Here is a 17,551-nt window from a genome sequence, read left to right on the forward strand (position 1 = left end):
GCTTTTTTTCTTTATTTTCCAGTGAGAGTATGGTGCACTCTTGAAACCATCATGCCATTTTCCCAAGGAGGGGAAGGGGACATAACCATTGTGCTTCCCTTTGTCTGTTGCCTGAGACACCCCCGCTTCCATCACTATAATAGAAAAGGAGAAGGAAATGGAAAGGCATTGTGTGAATGCTTTTTGGAATATGTCCCATGGCACACATCTAAATCACCCTAAATGGAGCATCCAATGATCTGTAACTGTGTGGAGGAGATTGACTTAAACAGCTTCCGCTGGCTCTCTTTCATTAGCAACTTATTAAACCTGAATGGAAACTTTGAGAGCGCAACAGTAAGGAGGGGGGGGAAGCCTTGGGCTCCAGCTGAATGTGGCTAAATACCCTGTCATTCTGTCAAGGGCACACTCCAATTTTAGGGAAATGCAGAGGATTTGGGACTACAGCATGCCACTTGCCTTTACTTGAATATAGCAGTTATGTTAAGGCAGTAGAAGCCACAATTTGCAACTCCATTCATTATTCACCAGCTGTGTTTTAAAGCACACATGCTGGGACTCCACAGCAGGAAATCTGCAGAAGAATACACTTGGTATCTTCATGTTTGTTAAGAATGAGAGAATAAATGTAGTTATTTCACCAAGAGAACAGAAAAAATTGATGGCTTGTAAAAATAAAAAATCTAGTATTCTCTTCCCAGAAGAAGACATAAAGGGCAAAAGCAATACTTTCTCATTGGTGTCAGCTGCAGTGTAAAAGCTTACTGCTCAGTGTGCGTCATGGGACAACAGCTCAGAAGGTGAAGCAGGACAACAGAGTATCACATTACCCGATGTGTTGCCCGGTGGTCTGTGCACAGGCCCAAGATGACACACAGTGCATATGTTACAGACTCTGCAATGCAGAAAGAGAGAGAGGAGGGAAGGATACAATAACAGGTGCACACGGACACAAATAACTTGCTTTCTGCAGTGTACAGTGACTATTATTAGCCAATCCCACACTAACAGCATTAAATGGACTTGAAAAATGCATGAGTAGCTCCGAGGTAGTTTTTTACGACCTGAAAGAGAGGCGTATTTGTTCAGCTGATGACAAGCACGTGTTCTGATGATACTAACACAGAAAGGTATGAATATTTAAGTTCATTTTATATATACTTAGAAAAAAGGTCAAAAAAGTCATCCTACACATTGTCTTTTTTTATATTTTATGGAAATACGCCTCCAAGGGCATCCAATACTGCTGTTCTGTCAGTCTGTGTCCTTTGCCAACTGTACTTTGACACAACATTACTGCACATCTACACAATCTATAGTAGAAGGATCATTTGTCAGGCAAGAAACCTGTTTGGAGCTTTGGGCTTTAAACTTTGCTTTGCTTGATTTGCTGATTTGTTTTTCTTTTCATTTTTACATGCGGATTAGGTTGATGCACTGAAAATTGCTTGGTTAGGTTTAGGAAAAGACCTTGCATGTAGGAAAAGTTATGCTTATATCCTGAATGCTGAATGTGTTAAATGTAAGGTCATGGGGTTCGTTGCATGTAATCATGTGGTTAACTCCTGGAAAAATAGAGCCTGCTACCTGACATGCTCAGAATCAGGTAAGTATTCAACATAAGCCCTCATATAATAGAATAGAATAGAATAGAATTCAACTTTATTGTCATTGCACATGCACAGGTACAGGGCAACGAAATGCAGTTTGCATCCATCCAGAAGTGCTTTAGTGATATAGATATATTACAATATATATTAGCAATAATATAGATATGTGAGTATATAACTAATACTTTTCAAAGAAGAGCCTGCTATAAAAAGTTAAGTAAAAATTAAGCCTTTTATATGACATACTTACTTTTTATCTGTGGCCATTCTCAACAGACAACCTTGAAAAATCATCTAAAATGCACTTTTTAAAGTTTTTTCCAGCAAATGATGAGGGATAAGATAAAATATCCTTGGCACCCATGCTTGTTTCAAACATTAGTCGAAATGAGCCACCCCCCTAACAGGACATGAAGGATGAGCACATGTGTCACAGCAGGCTAGTTCATCCCCATTCTGATGTTTAACCTTTCACAGTTACCACCTTCAAAGTCCACTGTGCCCTCCAGAGAGGGGATAAAAGTGATATGCCAGATGGAAGTGGCCACCCATACACTGTAAATAAAAGATGAACAGGTGCAGTTACATCACACACTAGTCAGTAAAGTCCAGTTGTGAAATCTTGATCCTAAGCGTTTTTGTCATTGCTGTCATTGTTTTGAAATCGGATGTGATGAATGAGGGGCAGATGTGACTGAGAAACCAGGGGACACTAAAGGCTGATATGGTAGCAAAGTAGGCCCATCTTAAAGCTTACCCTGATTTATTGTCCTTTTTCATTCTGATGGGAACCATAATTTAAAAAATGAATATCATGTTTTATTCATTAAGACTCAGACCAGTTCAAAGAAACCAAAGGGTTTGAAGGGTTGTTCTCTCATAGACTTCTATAGAGCCTGCTTTTGGCCAAAAAAGCTTCACTAATCTTTTTAAACACCCCAAAATATTGAGAACTCACTTAAAAGAGGGGTCCATGAGATAAAAACGACACATTTGTGTATTTGTATCTATTATAGGGACACGTTACTGTTATGTTACTGTTATTGGACAGTGATATACAACTTTCAGTTTATGAAATATACCATGAGAAAGCAAATATGCATTATTACAAACCCCAAAGCTTAAGGGACTGGTCTCAAAGTGCAATCATCTCTGATTGGATTAGTTTATCCCCATCTCCCGAAGCTGATGCTTAATTGCCTGTTCTTCAGCCTTAATATGACAGAAATTAGCATTATTAACGCTTAGTGATCGATCAACCTATTTGTGAACTTTGCATAGAGAAATTTGACTCTGTTATCTTTTTCCCCCCACAAGGAGATACTTTTGCAATAAAAATTATTGATCTACAAGATCTGCTTCAAATTCTATGTGCAGCAAATGAAATGTGAAATTTGCATTAACTATCAGAAGCAATTCAGCACTCATGGGCATAATATGCAATATGCTGTAAGAAACTGATAATTGTTGCAAGCACAAAACTCATTTATTAATAGTTTACAGTCTCTGAGTGAACTTCTGACTGAATTTAATAGATTTTGTACCAGCAGGAACACAACTGTGAATCCTGAGAGCCCTGCGGCTTATAACTTGCCTTCAGGCAGAAATCAGTGCTGCTCTGGAAACAAAACTGAGCCTTCCAGTGTGCACTAAAAACAAACATCAGTTTCATGTTTTCAACCCAGAAGTAGGTTGCTTCCTCTAATCTGCCCAGTAACAGTTTGGCCGCGTGCATATGCATGTTAGCGTGAGTGCGTGGGTCTGTTGGTTGTGTGCAAGCATGTATTAGTGTGCATGTTTTGCATGTGCAGCCAACAGTGAGTGGGCTGAAGGGAGTGGAGGAGGAGGATGAAGAGTGGGAAGAGGAGGCCAGTGGTAAAAGCCTCAACAAAAAGCTAAAGATAGCCCAGTGCTTGCAGGCACTCAGTGAAGCTTAGCTTACTCTGTCAAGGTTACTCTCACACACACACACACACACACACACACACACACACACACACACACACACACACACACACACACACACACACACACACACGCGCGCACGCGCGCGCGGACAGCAGCAAGGGCCCGTGAGTGCAGGAGAAGCCTTTTCTGAGTAAAACCACCTCACTGGTAACTGAGTATGTATGGGATCATTTACACTATCGTCCATAACACATTACAGCGATGGCCTCATCAAGGTCTATCTGATGTCCTAAATTAATATAGGACAGAGAAAAATCTTTAATATTTTGCAGTATGGAAATTACACAAGCTATGACAGATCAAAAACATCTATAACAGGACACAGATTATATGGAACAAATAGCATGAACTTCTTTTGTCAAAGTTCATTAAATTGTTCTCTTATCTTCCTAAAACACTGCAATTGTCACATTTCATGCAGCAAATGCCTGACGATTTAAACTGGACCAATTATACTCATTTCAAGCCTGATAACTACACTACAGTAGCTTTGCATGACTCATAGTTTCAGAATAATCCTTATTTATCTTACTGGGCCTTACTGCAGGACCTCAGCTCATAAGAAACAAGCTAAGCCAACTTTCTTTTTGGCTGCCCCTCGCAGACAGAAGCTGGAGCTCTGTGCCTGAGATGAGGATAAGATGTCAAAATACTACTGCTACACAAGGTCACCATTCAGTGCCCCCTCCTTCCCTCTTCTCTTTAATTAGTTTTTAATTGTCTACATACACTATCCAACCTTGTGTCATTGAACATGAAATCACCTTGACTGCATAATATTTTCCCCTCTATATCCTGCAAACAATGAACAACAGTGTCTGCAGCTGTCACCGCGCCTGTAATGATACCAAAACATTTCAAGTTCATGGTAAACCTGACACGAGATCCTCTGTAATTAATGTTTGCTTTGTCTGAGATTTTTCAGGATGTTCAGCAGCCTGGAAACCAGACAAATCTAAGAAGTCGTGTTTCATTTGTTCTAGTAGAATGCGTTTGGCCAGTATTCTATTTAGACACAACTTTACCAATCACAGTCAAGTGTGTGAATCCATCAGCTAGTCGAATGCAACATTTGGTTCTCCTGTATGCCTCAGCCCAGCTTTATAAAAGCAAGGTGAAGACTAATGTATGGTTTCTTAGTAAGATGTTGGCCATAATATGCAAGCAGAAAAGTTTCCAGTGCTCCTCAAAACTGGAAACTGGAAAGATCAAAGGCTATATTCTAAAAGATATTCCCTCATTTGGTGTGGTGACAAAGGTAGTAGAGAGCACTGTGTAACACTTTCTCCCTTGAGGTTGACCAATCAGTCAATATGTGGTAATTCTGAAGACCATAATGGTAAATGGCCTGTATTTGTATAGCACTTTTCTAGTCCCTAAGGACCCCAAAGCGCTTTACACAACCAGTCATCCACCCATTCACACACACATTCACACACTGGTGATGGCAAGCTACATTGTAGCCACAACCACCCTGGGGCGCACTGACAGAGGCGAGGCTGCCGGACACTGGCGCCACCAGGCCCTCTGACCACCACCAGTAGGCAACGGGTGAAGTGTCTTGCCCAAGGACACAACGACCAAGCCAGGGCTCGAACCAGCAACCTTCTGATTACAAGGCGAACTCCCAACTCTTAAGCCACGATCGCCACGATATATGATCCATACCCTTTCCATACTCATGGACATCTTAAAGGAAGTTCTGACACTATTTTGTATGTCTTATGGACTAAATGCACTCTCAGTTTCTACTGAAACAGATATTTTCCACCTGCCATCTAAATAAATTTTTTGAAATAACATTTTTGTACCACAGAGTTTGTAATCACTCATTTATTATGATTTTTTTTTTCTCTCATTCATCTTTAGTTTCTGTAGAGTAAATTCTGGTCATACACCCTTAGTAGTAAATGTGAGGATTAAGCAGCAAATTAACCACAAATTACATCATCAGTGCAGGCAACCCATTGGTCTACTTCCCTTCGGCCACACATTAATTTGTCTAGACGGTGCTATCCAGATCACTAATAGCGTGGGTCTAAAGATAAAACTGAACTAATGGACACTGTCCAAAAGGCTGCTAATCACAGCCACGGGGTCAGTCCAAGTGCTAGTTAAACCCTCTGTGGAGCTCTACTCAGCTGATTTCTCTGTGATCCTCACAATCATAACAAACCAGCTTTCATTCCAAATGGGATAAAACGCTCCTCTATGAGGTGTTTAATCTTATCTCACCTCCAGCACACTGTTGCCTCATGGCATCTAAACATCAGTCAGCACATGAATTGATCAGAATAAGACAGGTGTGTTAGATCTTTTTGTCTCTTTCATCTATTTCTAAAAATGCTTTGAGTCTGATCCAGTAAACATCTGCAAACATAGGAAAATGAAAGACAAATACTGTTTCCAGTGAGCCTGATGCTATACAAGGACCAGAAGCATCACATCACACCGGCTTAATCTACCGTATTTTTTGGGCTATAAGGCGCACTTAAAGTCCTTTAATTATCAGTGCGCCTTATAATCTAGCACGCCTTATGTATGAATTATGGTTCTTACCGGTTCTGACCTCGAACCAATTTTATGTGGTACACAGCCCTCAAAAATCTGTCAAAAAATATTTTAGTACGACTTGATGGATTGTCGGAGCATTACGGCTACCATAGTCATGAGCCTCGCGGAGTCTGCTTCAGGTCCCAAAACGAACACTGCGACATCACTGAGAGTTAAAATCTGTCTAAATTCTTTCATCTTTGATAAAATGATCAGCGTTGCTTCTTTACCAGGTGTAACAACTAAGTTTAACTTCCAGGCATCCATGAAAACAGAATTTATTTAATTTAACTGAGTTAGAAGTTAGCAGGAAGTTAGCTCGCTAGTTTCCACCTAAACATGATATACCATGTTCTGACGGAGAGATTTCTGAATAAAATAAAACGTACAGCTCTGCCATCGCTTCCAACATAAATGAAGACAGAAAACTAAACAGCAGTGACTTTTGTAGGGTTACTGAAGTTGGGCTAGCTGGTATATAATGATGTGCTACGTGATCGCTAGCAACACACCTATGTTAGCATAACATAAACACAGTGAAGCTGGAGGATGAATGCTAACTTTTTCCACTTGATAGAAGTTAACGCAGGGTTCCTGATGGAACCGCATGACAGGATGCTGTAAACGGACCAAACTTCAGTCAACAGAACAACTGAGATAATCCATCCACAATACGAGGTTAGTTATTAATATACTGCAGCAACATGGGAATAGAGCAGCTGCGAGAGAATTCAAAATAAATGAATCAATGGTATGGAAGTGGAGGAAGCAAGAAGAATGAGTTAAGTAAAGTTTGACTTATCAGACTGTTTTGTTTTGCTTAATGCGCCTTATAATCCGGTGCGCCTTAGGCTGACCAACTGTCCTCTTTTCCCCGGACATGTCCACTTTTCACATTCTGTCCGAGGTGTCCGTGGGGATTTTCGAGATTGAAAATGTCCAGGTTTTCCTACAGAAGTCATGTGTGACGTCATCCCCGAGCTGCGGCTTTGTGAGTTGTTGTTCTGCGCTCACAGACGGGACAGACAGCGCGCCTGGTGATGTATAAAAGATGCCAAAGTGCAACTGCAGCTTTTCAGACGAACTGCAACCCTCGTACCGTCCCGGTACTGGTAATTTTTCTTATACAGATTTCAGAGTGCTCTGAAAAGTGTGACAAACATGGGGAAAAAAAGGAAATCAGGAAGGGGGCAAACACTTTTTCACATGGAGGATTAAGTTAACTATGAGTCATCAAGTCCGGCGATAAAAATAAGAAGGTGAAAACAAGCATAATAGGTGTCTAATCTCTAATAATTACAGCGACTCAAATCCTGGTCTCACTCCTGACTTATCATGGTTGGGTAAGGCCATCTTAAGTGCTTTATTGTACTGATACACTGTGAAAGTGTGACATATAACCCCAAAAATGTTAGGTTTAGTCACCACCAAACACTAAGCAAGTGCAAAAAAACAGTGATTTATACCACCTTCACCTCTTCTTCCTCCATATAAGGACTTTATGTGTGTTTCAAACTGGAAAATTTGCATTTATCACATCAAGAATGAGACAAACAGTCTTTTCTTAACTGCACAGCAGAAAAGAGACGTTTTACAGCAATCACGATGCAGAAATTTTGGCATTTTTATCTGAGGAAATAACAAACTTTAAGTCAAACCCACAGTTTGTGGGTTGATGCTGCTGGGAGAGAGACCAACTGTCTTAGTTATAATTACACATCTAAAAAACATATGCTGTGAACTTGATCCCAGGATCTCTTTTGTGTAACACGATCTGAAAAGACGGCAAGCTTTGTTTGCTCCAAAATATAGTCTCTTATGTATTTTGGCTCAGAAATGGGTATAACCCATGACTCTAATCTGACACAGTGACAATCTTAAAAGACAAGTTTATTGTGTATAATCTGTCTTTGGCAGAGCTAGATTACCAGCTGTGCAAAATGGAAACCGCCAACGGGCCCCATAAGCCTCGAGTTGACTCTATTTTTGTCAACAGAATTTGATTAATCCTGAAATTGCTGGAAATTTGCTCCAGTGAAGAACAAAATGAATTACAATCTCTGGTGCGCTCTGGTCTCACAGAGGGCCTGAATTCGGTTAGTTTATTTGTTTTGGTTGGTTGTTGTTTCATTTTCTGTGTGTTTATCATGTAACTGACTAAACTTGAGAGACATGCATTATTCCCTAACTGTAACCGGCAATTAAAATGAACAATTATTAGCAGCCACAAACATCCATCATTATTCTCTGGAGTTCAAGACATCAAATCAGCCAGTTAGGAAACAGTATTAGGAGTGCCACACCTGCGTACTATAGGTCAGATAACTGGAATAAAAAACAAGATTCATTTTGTAATCGAGCCTCTAGAAGCCAAAAGGGAAGAAACTATTGACCTTCGCTTGCCCGGCCCACATCAAAGTGGGCTGTATGTGGCCCATGATGTAAAATGAGTTTGAATTCCCTGGGCTACAGGATTACCTACAATCATTACTAGTATCTCCGATGGAAAAACAGCATTAAATATTGCTGGCATTATACACTGTATACAAGCGAGGTGTCAAAACACCAAAATACCTGCTTAAATACAGTACATAAAGCTGTTCACCAAACTGTGACATAACTAATTTAGACATTGAAATATGACATTAAAAACAAGACAACAAGCAGCCCCCATCTGTTGTATGAAGAAAATAGAAATGATATAAAGAAGAAAAAAAACCTGAGTATTTTGCAAATCAAATCCAGACGAACAAGTGAGTGTTCTTTATACCAGCTGCCACAAAAGCCACCAGGCCTTGTATTCATGGATTTACATGTTCCCAGAGGGCTACTATTATACATAAAAGGAATTCACTGGCTTAGATATAACATGACCCTGAGTGCTTATATAATATGAGAGGACAACCCTCTAATCTAATGTTATGTAAAAAAAAAAAGAAAGAAAGAAAAAAAAAGAGGAGTGTGCACAAGGTCAGCAAATGAGTGACAAAACATCTCATGAGGACAGGTTATTTACTGGTAAAGTCTTGATAATGCATACCGAGATTTACAGCACTTCACCCATAGACACATGCTAAAAACTGTATCTTAGACAAATTCTATAAACTATCATATCATTACCTATTGGGTTCCAGTCTCTAGTTCTTAAGACCATCAGTAAATCAGTGACTTGGAGAAAATGTGTGAATGCAAAGTTAATGGCTAACAAGCTATTGGCTAACAAGCTAACAAGGAACTAGCAAGCAAATTAGTTGAGGTGAAGCTTTCCAGAGAGCTAGTGTCTACATCCTACATCTGTTGTAAGATCATTTGGCAACCTCCAGAGCATTTCATGTCTCCAAAAGTAAGTAAATCCCTATAGAATCACACGCAAAACTGGGTTATAAAGAAATGTGTTTACATTCTGGTACAAAAAAAGTGTTTTGACCTCTGTAGATAGTTTTTTCCTTTGTAATCCTGAAGAGTGAATTTTATAACTTGAAATTAATCCATCTGGACGCTGGAGTTTAGGGCACAGTTGCTGAAACAGCTAACCAGTGACCAACAATGCTGTGGCAGGCTATACACAAAAATAATTAAACTCACTTCTTAATTATTTGTTCCCCTTTCTTCAATCACCTTAATACACTATCAGTACAAAAGCTCAATGGAAGAAAGAAGTGTTAAGCAAACAAAAACAGCATCAAATCCTACTACAACATCAAGTTTCACCCGTGAGCTCACCCTACCTTCATGCCCATCACCACCGGATAAGAATGTGAGTGCAACTACTTTTAATCATGGAGAACAACACAAACAAAATGATTCACTCCACAACCAAGAAGCAGTGCAATGTGTGCTTACAAACCAAGCTCTTTGAGATACATGGACCTCACATAAATGGCTTCTACAGTTGCTTTGACTGACAGGAGTCCCAACAATAGACAGTAGAACAAGTACATGCAGCTGCAGTGAGCTCACCTGTTTCTGAAGTGCTGGTCTTGCAGGGCCTCAGTCCCGCTAGTCAATGAACTGAATTTGTCCACTGTGTTTGCACTGTTAATGCATTTTTGAGCATCTTTATAGAATTATCTGACTTAAATTATGACTTGCTGTGTAACACACTGTCTGAGAAATCTCGACCTCAGTTTTCATGTTAAATTCTAATATTTTATTTGTTTACTTACTACTAATTAGCATATACACGTGTCTGCGCTTTGAAACTCTTTATAGATGCATTTTTTTAAACAAGCTTACTAAACAAGCTTGCTAGTGTTACTTGTTAGCCTTTCCCTCTGGTATAAAAGTGGTCACTTAAGGCCAAGGCCATACCGCTAACAATCAAACTGAGGGGAACTGAATACATAACTTTAAGTATGTGTTAAAATCTCTCTCTATATATATCTTAATTTATTTTTTCTTGACTTAATGGTATGATAACTAAAACTACTGACTAGCTGAGAAGTTTATGTGGACAAACTTTTACTACTGACAAATGAGAACTACGTAGGACTGTATAGCCATAAACTGTAACATTGTGACTAACAATAACGATATGACGATAATTAAATGCAAAAAACTAAAATATTCCCTTTATACTGAGTCTTCATTTTGCAGCTGCTTGAGACAAAAGCCTTGTGCCCTTTGGATTTTTTTAAATCCTGGCTCTGATTACTTAAGACAACACTAGTGTCCATGGTTATCATCACATTATCACTCTGCGGTTGAAATGACATTAGGCCTAATCAGGATTTAACAAACAGGGCGCTCTAAGTGAAATGCAAATATGCAGGCTGTAAATCTAATTTCAGACAACGGGAGAGATCCTCTCCTCAAACATGCTGCTCAGTTCACAAGACTAAGGTTTGTTTGCTGTGGAAAGTGAGAACAAGTATTTGTTGTAGAAGAAGAATGTTATCTGTTTCCCCAGACGTCGTTGGGTTAAACTCTAAGCACAACCGTCTGATCGCTGTAAGCTTGCACAACCTGGTGTTCCTTATTTTACTGAATTATGAAAAAAATGAAAAGTAGGTTATGCTGGAAAGAATCCAGATATCGTTAAACAAGAAGGCCAGCCTGTTCAAAAGGGTAGCATGAAGGACTTTACTAAATAATGCATGCTCACTCCTCTATTTTAAATGTTAATAATTTACATTGAAGGAGAATAAGAGGAATCATGTGTTTCCATCACATCATTTTAAAATACTGATAAACTGTAGAAGGGTCAAGAATGAGAACTGAGAGAGAGATGCTAACTTTAAATATAAAGCTTTAATCTAAAGCGACCTAGCGCCATATAAGGATGGACTACTGAGCAGAGAGGAGAGGACAGGTAGGTAAATATCCCAGCGACTCTTTTAATATCCAGTGGTCTCGTTAAAAATAACTACCCAGTAAACAGTGACCTACTCCAAATTATATGGAGAATTAAATGGCTACAGGTCAGATTTAGCCACATAATTGGTGTCAGGTCAGTGTGACTCAGTCTAGACTGAAATATCTCCACAAACGGTGCAGATTACTATCCGAGTGGTCCATTCAGAAATATTACAAAATTTCCTACACAGACTTGCACAAAACTTCCAAAACTTGCATACATCATAGCCCCTAGAGAATGAGCCTCCTGATCTTTAGGTTACTTTTCCCCTAGTGCTACAACAAATCTAGCGCAGGTGTTCATGCTCACCCAGGAATGTTTAAAATAATACACATAAATCTAAAATGGTGTAAATAAATAAAGGTTGTTGTTGTTTCCATCAGTATCAGTAATGTGTGTTCAATGGTAATTGTGCTGACCCTAGATAGTGACCTTCATAATATTACCTTCCAAATGTCAGTATGTCAGTATTTGGTGTCTTTGGACTTGCAAAACACGCCTGAAATTATAACCTCACAAGCTTGTTAGCAAATTAGTTTCAGTAAAATTAGGATATTTTCATAGTTTCAGTGCTGCGGTCTCTGCCCAGGTACCGCTGGCTTTTACTCCTATTTTCTTTTTATCTCTTGCTATGAGAGTAGAGTGTATCCAGAAAGAATTCACAGTGTTTCACATTTTGTCACGTTGCAGCCTTATTCCAAAACGGATTCAATTCATTTTTCACCTCAAAATTCTACACAATAGCCCACAATGACAAAGTGAAAAAGAAGTTTGTTTGAAACAGCCTTTGCTCTGTGCTTTGCTGAACCACCTTTGGCTGCAATTACAGTCTTTACAAGTGTTTTGAGTGTGATGCTACAAGCTTGGTATGCCTTGGGCAGTTTTTCTCATTTTTCTTTGCGAAACCTCCAAAGAGCCATCAGGTTGGATGCGGAGTGTTGGTGCACATCCATTTTCACATCTCTCCTGAAATGTTTAATCAGGTTCAAGTCTAGGTTTTGACTGAGCCACTCAAGGACATTCACAGAGTGATCCCAAAGCCACTTCCTTATTATGTTGGCTGTGCATAAGGTTGTTTTCCTGTTGGAAGATGAACCGTAGCCCCAGTCCGAGGTCCAGAGTGCTCTGGAGCAGGTTGTCATCAAGAATGTCACTGTAGATTGCTGCATCTTTTCCCTGACCCTGACTAGTCTCCCGGTTCCTCCTGACAAAAAACATCCCCACAGCATGATGTTCCCACCACCATGCTTCAGCAGGGATGCCATTGGTCAGGCGATGAGTGATGCCTGGTTTCCAGTTGCTCCTGCCTAGCGTGCTTCAGCTCATCTTTCCTCTGTGTATCCGAGGACCGGCTCAGTCACCCACACTTACAGCTCCAGTCGTGATATTCCTCTGCGTGCCAGACAGTTTCCCAAGTGCTGGGAATCTTAATCTTGCCTAACTCACCATCTCAACTCACCACCCAGATGAACTCACCTGGTTGCCCAAATGTTATCAGTTAGAGTTACTTCACAGTGGAGGGCTGTTTCTCATATGCACCCATCAGTTAATATATTAAACTGCTAGTGTAGGCCAGAGGCCTCCTGCAAATGTATTTTGATAATCAGTAAATAAAATATATTGTCATTTACAAAAACGTACATATAAATCACTATCACAGATATTGTTATTAACGTTACAATTAAAAGTTTATGCCCTCCCTTCTATTTGGGTCCAGATTCTGGGGGCAGCACTCAGCACACATCTCCCAGCTTGCTGTCTGGTTATTTTGTTTTACAATCCCATATAGAAAAGATATATATAAATCTTATAAAGTTTGTATCTGTCTTGTGTGAAACTTGTATGAAAAGCATATAAGAGTGAAAACAGATATAAGATCCCTTGAAAAATTATATAATGAAACTTGTATGTTTTGGATAATTACTAAAACAATGTATGAAAGTAATGAGAAAGTGGCCACTTTCATGAGTAAATCATATAAGCCTTATATGATTTACTCATGAAAGTGGCCACTTTCATGAGTAATCACATATAAGTTTTTACTATTTCTTTTCCATATGGGATTTTTGAAGGTTTCCATGCAAAAATGGCACCATGTCATCACTATTGAAGGTGGCTAATAGGTCATTGCTTGACAATATAAATTGATTAGCATCTAAATTAACAGTTTGTACAATATATACTGATTTAGCAAAAATTTAAGTAACATTTAGACCAACAATATTTTTCTCAGCGATCTCCAGGCGTTCATTTAAATTAGGGCGTGAGGAGAAACACGCTCTCACAAAAGGTGACCGAGCAAACCCCTGAATTTACAAGTCACACCAGGAACGAGCAGACTAGCTGACTGAAAATGACCTCCCCTGAAAGGAAAAACACCCGAGGTCAGGACCTCTTCTCTCATCTGTGAGATTAATGTGGGCACAGACTGACCACCCAGAAGACCCACAGGCACATTTACACAAGTTTATTTTTTTATTTTTTAAAAAAAGGACAAATACATGTACAAATAAACACATGTATCAAACTCTGGAAGGCAGCCAGGAAACCATCAAAGTAATTTTGCAAATTATACCCTCCACATCATGTTTGTGGTGTTGTTGTTGCTTTCGCTGATAGTTGAAATTCTTCTGTGATCTTTGCTCTTATCCCAAGGCATCAGCATTCAGCACTCCAATTTAATCAAGGTGGCCAGTCAGGCAGATGGTTATTTCAATCACATCTCCGCCTATAGAAGCTACTATTGTTGTATATTCTCAGACATAAGACAAATAACCTTCTACTGTCTGGCTACAAAAGCTTCTGGCCAAAGCAGTGGTCAGTGTGAATAAAAGGAGCTCAAATTGATTGAGATGCACTGATTCTGGAGTGAAAGGAGCTGCTGGCTAAAAAGCACCACATGCGGATATGCATTACAATGGAGGGAGCATGTAGAGGCAACTCTAAATGATAGAGTACAGCACATGCAGAGGCCATCTGGATAATTCAGCAAAAGAGCGGTGATGGGTAGAAATCTTTCATACAGAAAGGATGTCAGGAATGAAGAAAAATCCTTGCTTTATACTTCAGAGTTTTGCTTTCTGCTCGGTTCAGAAAAGCATTTACGTGTGATATTATGTAGTCTTTGAAATGCATAAAGTCTTCAAAAAGTCAAAAGGAAACCCATTATTGCACATTCCACCAATACTAGTTTAACCCTCAAGCGAACAAGCTATTTTAGCAACTGAAACTGACCGAATGGGGTCATTTATGGCCACAAGGGAATACTTTTCAATGGTCCTATTTATGTTTATTATACCTGCTTTCTTTTTGTATGACAGATATGTTAGAATTTGTCACACACGTTTTTGGTTCCACTTTAACCTTATTAATATTTCTTTCAGTTTCAGTCTCACTGTGTTTTTGGTTTCTGTCTGGATTTTAATGGATTTTTGAATTAGCCACCTTTTTTTCCACCTTTTTCTTCCCCTTTATTTTGTCTTTGTAACATGTAACCCATCCATTGTCTTCCGCTTATCCTTTTCAGGGTTGGTGGGGGGTCTGGATCTTACCCCAGCTATCTTAGGGCGAGAGGCAGGGTACACCCTGGACAAGTCACCAGACAGAATTAACCTATTCCCACTAACTGCATGTCTTTGGACAGTGGGAGAAAGCCGGAGTTGCCGGAGAGAACCCATGCAAAACTGATCTGGAAATTTTTAGTGCATAAACTTAACCAAGCAACATATTTGTAATTAGTAATTATTTTTAAAAATGCCTACAAAAATGTGCTAAACTCTATGTCCAGTATGACTCAAACTTTTCTTGTGTTAACAGGAAACTTATTCGCCGCACTATCAACCCTTCCAACTTCCTCATATGGACTTTTTTAACCTTTTTAAATGTATAAAATATTGTTATTTTTGTGCACAAAAATAATTAGTAAATTTGTGTCCAGAAACACAAATCAGTAAATAAAAGGTGTTGACATGAACAGATGTGAGACCAGGCTACTTTGTTTCAGTATTGGCTGCTTGTTCATTTTCTTGTTTCACCTTCAGTGTTTTCTCTTTTCTAGTCTTGGGTTTTGGGTCCTGATTGTCTTCACCTGCACTGATGACGCGCACCCTTGCCACGTTCCCCAACACGTTTTCAATCCTTATTGTTTTTGTGTATTGTCTTGTCTTCTCCTTTCTTTGTCATGTTGTTGCCTCATGTGCAGCTCAGTTTTATGCTCATTGATTCTCTCAAGAGTGAGACTGACATTCTGGTGACCCGGTGCAGACAACAGCCTGGAGCTCAGTGCTGTCAGAACAGTGGAGGAGATTGTAGGCTTCAGCATGAAACCAGTCCCGCCAGATTCTTTCTTCCTGCAGGCCTGCCAAGTGGAAACATCAGATTCCTCATCAAGATCGCACAATAGAGGATAGTACTTTTGCAGTAGCTGATGAAATTCAGCTTGCTGCAGTGGTTGTGCACTCTGCTATATCTTTAATTTTTCCATCACTATCTAGTACACTGCTGCCACATCTATGGACAAAGGCAGACTGCAGAGTGTCATTCATTTTGCTCAGACGTTGACTAACTTGCAGTTTGCTGTCACTCAGAAACCTCTAAACCTCGAGGACACTGAGAAAGGGAAGGAAGACTGTTGCTGACCCCTCCCCTTCCACCTCAGATATAAACCTTTTGTGTCACTCCCCTCTGGCAGGAGGCTGTGGTTCATCAACACCAGTACTTCGTGGCACAAGAACAGTTCTTTCCCCCATGCAGTTGGATGACTTTAAAAAGACTAATAAAGGTTTTTTTGTTTTTTTAATTTCAGTTTATAATTCAGTTTCTAAGTTTTCAGTTTTTATTTCAACTTTATGAGCCAGTAAAAGCTCATTTTTCATTTCTTTTTTCTGCTGACTGCATTTGGGTACTGTTGTTTTTCTTATTATGCCTTACAGTCATTTTTTATAGAACAAGAATAAAACAAAAAAAAAAATCAAGTTGTATGAAAAAACAAATGCATAATGTTTTTCCAGCATTATAAAGTTATTTATACAAAACTTAGGTTATGTTTGAGTAAACTGTGAAATAAGGTATGCTGGTATCGCTTAAACGCCAAAATATAGATGAATGTGTAACTCCGTAATACTTTGACCATCAACAAATTACAATGAAGTCTTCACAGCCAGTCTCCTTTTCTCATTTGTTACTTCGAAGCTGTGCAGGATGGTCGTGGAGGTTAACATTGTTCCTCACAGTGAGGAAACAATGAGGAAACAAGTCTCTCCAGGTGCTCTGGAGTCCAAAAACGTACATACATTAGGTTAATTGGTGAGTCTAAATTAGCAGTTCTGCCTTTTACCCTATGAAAGCTGGGATCGGCTCCAGTCCCCCAATCACTCTAAGATATGTAAGAGTGAAAGGAGTGGAAGAAAAAGGAAAGAATGGATATTTCCAAGCATAAAAATGTCTTGATGGGCTCACAAATAACTTCTCTTGATCACATGATGGTTCCACCTACACGTGTTTTAAGGAAAACCTGCCACTTTTACCATGAGGATTGACATGTTTGTAATATATCTACGATCCTATAATTGTTTTTTAGAGCATATACTATGAGAAAAATTCCACTCGGATGTTGAAAAGAGCACCCAAATTGAATCTGCTCTGCTTGCAGGTGAAAGAGCAGAACATCTTCCAAGCCAGAGCTGCTTGAGCCCTTAGGGAAAATTTGGCAATTATTGGGCAAAAATAATGCCGAAAAAAGAATCACTCCATCTACTTTAAGTAGAACCTACCAGAGTTGTCCTTAAAATCAGAAAATTTGGAAATAAAAGGGTCTAAAATATCACATAACCTGCCAACTGCAAACATCAAATCAACTAATACATTAAGCAGATTTTCAAAAATAAAAATATGAATGATGCAGCAGATCAGCTAATATCAGATACTGTGAGACACTTTCAAATCAGATTTGAGTGTGCCCTGTAACTGCACTGCTTGTCACTGATAGCTGATCTGCAGAAGGACTCAGGTGGTGGTCATCCAATTAAACTGCTCATGCAGCATCATGATGTAAAATAAGGACAGA

The 17,551-nt window shown here is 39.4% G+C and overlaps 1 long non-coding RNA gene across 2 annotated transcripts in view; it reads right to left on the reverse strand.

The window, feature by feature from the left end:
- LOC146703565 (uncharacterized) overlaps positions 1–17,551 on the reverse strand; it is a 25,892-nt gene continuing 8,341 nt past the window's right edge. Inside the window, exons 4-5 of one of the 2 annotated variants that reach the window (XR_014922034.1) lie at positions 766–895; positions 1–134 (exon numbers count right to left, since the gene is read on the reverse strand). This is a non-coding gene — a long non-coding RNA (uncharacterized LOC146703565). Of the gene's footprint in view, positions 135–765; positions 896–15,060; positions 15,845–17,551 lie in introns of those variants that run through there. The other variant, XR_014922033.1, reaches the window with a different exon arrangement.

This window comes from Copadichromis virginalis, linkage group LG8 (assembly GCF_057382275.1).
Source record: "Copadichromis virginalis isolate Kocher_CV1m ecotype Utaka linkage group LG8, C_Virginalis_male_GT1.1, whole genome shotgun sequence".
NCBI lineage: Eukaryota > Metazoa > Chordata > Actinopteri > Cichliformes > Cichlidae > Copadichromis > Copadichromis virginalis.